The 6,000-nt window shown below is 38.2% G+C and overlaps 1 pseudogene; it reads left to right on the forward strand.

Annotated features, from left to right (window-relative positions):
- Positions 1-5,651, forward strand: part of LOC132532755 (large ribosomal subunit protein uL11-like) — a 154,336-nt pseudogene extending 148,685 nt beyond the window's left edge.
- Positions 5,652-6,000: the final 349 nt, after the last annotated feature.

A 6,000-nucleotide genomic window follows, 5' to 3' on the forward strand; every position in this document is an offset into this window, starting at 1 on the left:
TTCATGTTGTTTTTCATCTTAAAGAAAGACCTTTGATTTTTCATCATTAAATATAATGTTAATTATGGGTTTTTATTTTATGAACCTTTTATATTTTGACTGTATTTTTCCTTGTATCCTATTTGTTGGGAGTTTTAATTTTTATTATTATTTGCTATCTTAAGCGTGTTGTGGGTTGTAAAGGATTGTTTATGAGAAAGAGAAAGAAGGAGGAGGGAGAAGAGGAGGAGGAGGGTGAGGAGGAGGAAGAGATGACATCAAAGCATTACATTGGTTTATTCAGTGCCAAGTATCAAACTTGGGAGATCATATGTACAAGTCCTGCACTCTACCTGTGAACCATCTTTAAGGCTGCAGTATATTGTTTTTTGTCAAATGTGTTTACTTTGTCTATTAAAGATAATCATGTACTTATTTTTTTTTTGCCACTGGGACATTACTGCTCCACACCAACTTTTTCAGATAGAAAAACACAGAGACAATGAGACACAACAACACAGAAAATTCCTCTAAATGTGGTAGGGGCCAGGCTTGAATGTGGGTCATACATATGACAAAGAACCACACTATCTAAGTGAAATATTTGGCCAACACTAAATAAATATCCGACAGAATTCATCAGAGGAAATAGAAATATGTCTTTTGGTAGATTTTTTATATTGATTTAATAACAATCAGTAAGACTGTGGGATGACGGGTACAATTCCATAGACTCCCCACCACCAGAGTTTTGTATCGTGTCTTACTCTTTATCTCTCTGGGAGCATGGATCCAGGATCATTATGAGGTGCAGAAGGTGCAAGGTCTGGATTCAGTAATTGCTTTTCTGCTGGACATGGTTTCCTTTATTGTTAGATCTCTGATTACTGATTCAATTTCTTACTCAATTTGGGTCTATTCATATTTCTTTAAGAGTAGGCATTGGTAGGTACATGCTGATAGTAGTTTATTATTTGGGGATGTTCTATTTGTTGATACATAATTTTTCAGATTAATGTCTTGATCTTTGTATGTCTGTGATATCAATTATAATGTATTCTCTTTTATTTCTTTTTATCTTTATTTATAAAATGAAAATATTTAAAAGACTATAGAATAAGAGGAGTCCATTTCCACACATTCCCACCCACCCCAGAACTCCATATCAAATACTCTCCCTTGATAGCTTCCCTATTCTTTCTTTTTTTAAAAAAATATTTCATTTATTTATGAGAAATATAGGTGAGAGAAAGAACCAGACATCACTCTGGCACATGTGCTGCTGGGGATTGATCTTGGGACCTCATGCTTGAGAATCCAAAGCTTTATCATTGTGCCATCTCTCAGACCACTCTTCCCTATTCTTTATCCCTCTGGGAATATGGACCCAGGATCATTATGAGGTGCAGAAGTGGAAGGTCTAGCTTCTGTAATTGCTTCCCCGCTGAACAGGGGCATTGGCAGGTAGATCCATACTCCTAGCTTGGCTCTCTCTTTCCCTAGTGGAGCAGGGCTCTGGGGAAGTGGGGCTCCAGAACACTTTGGTGGGGTCATTTGCCCAGGGAAGTTAGGTTGGCATCATGGCATCGTCCAGAACCTGGTGGATGAAAAAGAGTTAAGATATAAAGCAAAACAAATTGTTGATTAATCATGAATGTAAAGGCAAGGATATTGCAGATGAAGATTTGGAGTCTCCGTTTTGGAGAAAGCTAGTTGATCTACAGAGGTATATCCCTAGGGGCATATTCCATGACTTAATATTAATATCTCTCTCTTAATATCTCTCTTAATCTCTCTCTCTTAATATCTCTCTCTCTCTCTCTCGGTGGAATCAGAGTCATGAGAACATTATTCCGCACACAGATAGAACCAAAGAGAGTTGACACAGCATAGACCTTTCCCTAGTGCTATGGTACATCCCAAGTGGTACAGGGACTCAAAGCTGGCCTGTGTGACCTGCTGGCCACACACACTACTTCATAACCAATCTCTCCAATTCTTTTTTCATTCTTAGTTTAGTCTGGATAAAGTTTGTCAATTTTATCATTCAAAATCAGCTTTGTTTTATTTAGTTGTTGTGACATGATTGATGTTTAGTTTTAGTTTCTACTCTGATCTTTTTTATTCTCTTCCTTCAGCTAAAATTGGACTACATTTGTTCAATTTTTTAGTTTCTTGAGTAGTTAAGTTATATTTTTTTCTTTTCTTTTGGAAATTTATATTTTATTTATTTATTTGATAGAGAGAAATTGAGGAGAGAAAAAGAGAAACACCTGCAATATTGCCTCATACTAGTGAAGCTGCCCCCATCCCCAGATGGGGGCTGTGAGCTAGAACCCAGGTTCTTGCGCATTGTAACATGTACTCTTAAACAGGTGCACCACTGGCAAAACCCAGTTTTTCTTTTCTGAATGTGGGCATTGATCACTATGAATTTATTGATTTAGAAATTGTCTTCCCAGTATTTTTGTCCAACTCTGTGTTAATTATCAAACTCAAGCAAAAACTACTATAGTACTGAGCCCCTAGGAAAATGCCTAAAATGGACTGCCAAGCTTCTTTCCACCCTAAGATCCCTATTCTCACCTACTCTATTGTTGGGTAGTATGTCAGCTCCCCCCCCCCCCCCTTAAAACCTTTATCTCTAATCCTGCTTAACTAAGCACCACCATGCCTCCAGAGTATTGGTTTAATCCCCACTGGTTCACAATGTCTTTTTGCTCCGCCCCCTCTCATAGTCACCCTGATTTCCACCAGTATCTTTTCGCTCCACCCTCTCTACTTCACATCCTGTTTCCACCCTACTTGGTGAGTATATATACAGCTGCTCATCTGTTTTGACACACTTGGGATTGCCATCCCACTCCAAGAGTTCCAGAGTGTATCTCCTGCAATGCTAGCTCAGTACCAGTTCCTGATCCCTCTCCCATGCAGCAGCCTAGGTTGGCTCCAGTTGAGTCCTCTCCAACCCAGAGAGCACTTGCTTGGGAAGAAGCACCCTCAGGCTCTCCTGGCACTTTATTCCTACTTTTTATGTTTTTTTTTATTTTTTATTATTTATTTTCCCTTTCATTGTCCTTGTTTTATTGTTGTTGTAGTTATTTTTGTTGTTGTTATTGATGTTGTCATTGTTGGATAGGACAGAGAGAAATGGAGAGAGGAGGGGAAGACAGAGAGGGTGAGAGAAAGATAAACACCTGCAGACCTGCTTCACTGTCTGTGAAGTGACTCCCCTGCAGGTGGGGAACCAGGGGCTGGAATATGTATCCTTCCCAGGTCCTTGTACTTTGTGCCACGTGCACTTAACCAGCTGCTTCCTGTTCATTAATCAAGGTAGCATCTGGAACCTGGTGTCTGAAAGAAGAGTTAACATATAAAGCCAAACAAATTGTTGACTAATCTTGAACCTAAAGGCTGGAATAGTACAGATGAAGATTTGGGGTCTGTTTTGTAGATAGCTAGTAGTCCTATTTTAGTTATATTCCAAAGGGCCCATGACTATACTAGTTTTTTTTTTTTTTTTTCCCTGAGCCTGACATCTGATATGTAACTAGATTGTCTCATTTGGGAAGAACTTCTTTCTTTTCCATTATGGTTAATATAGAACTGCTTGGAAGCTTTTTTTACATTGTTCCCATCTGTACTATATAGCTACTGAGTTCTTTTTCAGTGCTGTGTTTCTAAAGTGTGAAAGATTAAGGACTGGTTAATTTAAATATTGACTTTTTAGCTACAATTCAATTTATTTCTTTGTATATTATCTATAACCAAATGATTGCAATTGTGGTTGTTTTTTATTCTTTTGCTCGTTAACCTTTGTAGAAGAATTAACTGGCTAACACAGAACTATGCTGCTGTGTATTCTGTGTATTCTGTGTACTCTACCTTTACTTGCCTGTTGTCTATTTTCACATAGCTTTGTGCTACTAGTTTAAATACTTTCACTTAAATTTGATAATGGCTACAGTTTTATTTGCTTTGGAAAATCTTTATCTTACCTTCAATTATGAAGGACAGCTTGGCTGGATAGAATTTTTATTTTTTTTATTTTCTCCACTTTTTTTTTCTTTTCTCCTTGCTGATCTGAAAAATTCTTTTTCCTTTTGCTGCAATTTTTTTCTGTATTCACTTGAATTTTTTTGTGAATTATCTTATGGAAGAAATCTGACTTGGAGTGGATTCTCTGTCTCTTTCTCTCTCTCTTTCTCTCTCTCTCTCTCTCTCTCCCCCCTTCCTTTTCCCTCTATCTCTAGAATTTATAGTTGATAGTTGATTTTTGTAATTGTCTCTTCTTGTTTTGTCTTTTTGTCTCATTCTGTTCTGTTTCTTATTTTTGTTTTTGTTTTGTTTTCAGAGTGGTTAACTGGTTTTTTTTGGACTGCATTAATCCTTGCTTTTGTTGCTATTGTTGTATTTTCTGAAGTTTGTTATTTCATTTGTGGAAGGACATAAGTTTGGTGTGTCTTGTACTCACACAACACAGTGACAGAATGATGACAGGACAGAAAAATACAAACCACACCAATAAAACAATGGTTAAGTAGAAAGCAGTTAAATCAGCTACTCAGTGAATCAAGACAGGCACCCAGAAGAAATTCCAAGTAAGCCAGTTGCAACTAAAAATGAAAAAAATGTATTCCAACATTAATTGATGCATTCTTCTTCTAGCGTTTGCCCTTCTTCCATCTCCAGTCAACAGCATCAGGTTGAGCCTGATGTCTGCTTGTTGCTGGCTTTGAAAGTGACTGGGATCCATGTGGATTCAGTCGGCTAGGAAGGATCGTCAGTTTCCCCAATAAATGGGTACTCATGGGATGCACCACGAGAAGGTCGATCCAATGCATCCCATTGATGCATTAATCACATGAGAAAGATAAACTTTTGAGAAAAATGCTACCAGAAATAGGGAAATAACAGGTGAGGCCTTCAAAGAAAATATCTTAAGGTGCTTTCGGTTTTTGGCTCGGAGGAGGCCAAGGTGCAACTTTCTTCAGTCGTCCCGAATCTGGGTTCATCCGACACCAGATACCTCCACCGTGCTGCCAAAGTTCGACCCCAAGGAGCTCAAAGTCGTGTACCTGAGATGCACCGGTGGGGAAGTCAGTGCCACTTCTGCCCTGGCACCCAAGATTGGGCCACTCGGTCTGTCTCCAAAAAAAGCTGGTGATGACATTGCCAAGGCTACTGGTGATTGGAAGGGTCTGAGGATCACAGTAAAACTCACAATCCAGAAGGAACCACCAAGAGACAGAAAGAAGCAGAAAAATATTAAGCACAGTGGAAACATCACTTTTGATGAAATTGTCAATATTGCCCAAAAAATGAGGCACTGGTCTTTAGCTAGAGAACTCTCTGAAACCATCAAAGAAATTCTGGGGATGGCTCAACCTGTGGGTTGCAATGTTGATGGCCACTAGCTATCCTCATGACATCAACAGTGGTGCTGTGGAATGCCCAGCTAGTTAAGAATTTAAAAAGGAAGATGCTTCAATAAAGGATTACTTGAAAAAAAAAAAAAAAGAAAATATCTTAAGGCAATTAGAGAACTGAAAGCTGAAATAGCTGATCATAAAGGCCAGCTAGCAGTACAAGCTAATAATGCAACTGAACAAGATTTAAAAAAAAAAAAAGTTGAACTGAAGAAGGAAGCTTAGGGAAGGGAAAGCAGATTAACAGAAACAAAAAACAGAATCAGCCAGACAAATGATGAGCTAGAGAAATCTAAGAAGGATGTCAAAGAGCTAAAAAAAAGATTGAGAATCAGTGAAAAATTTCAATTGAGAGATGGGATATGGAACTCTGGTGGTGGAAATTGTGTGGAATTGTACCCTTCTTATCCTATAGTCTTGTCAACATTTTTTGTTTTATAAATAAATTAGCAATAATAAAATATTTCCATATCTATATATGTTTCAGAACCAGAGCCTCATGCATGCATGCTTTAACTCTTTCAGGCCTCTTTCTTCACTCATAGACAAGGGGGAAACACCACAGCACCAGAGTTTGCTTTTCCACTGTTGC

This window comes from Erinaceus europaeus, chromosome 2 (assembly GCF_950295315.1).
Source record: "Erinaceus europaeus chromosome 2, mEriEur2.1, whole genome shotgun sequence".
In the NCBI taxonomy this organism is placed as follows: Eukaryota; Metazoa; Chordata; class Mammalia; order Eulipotyphla; family Erinaceidae; genus Erinaceus; species Erinaceus europaeus.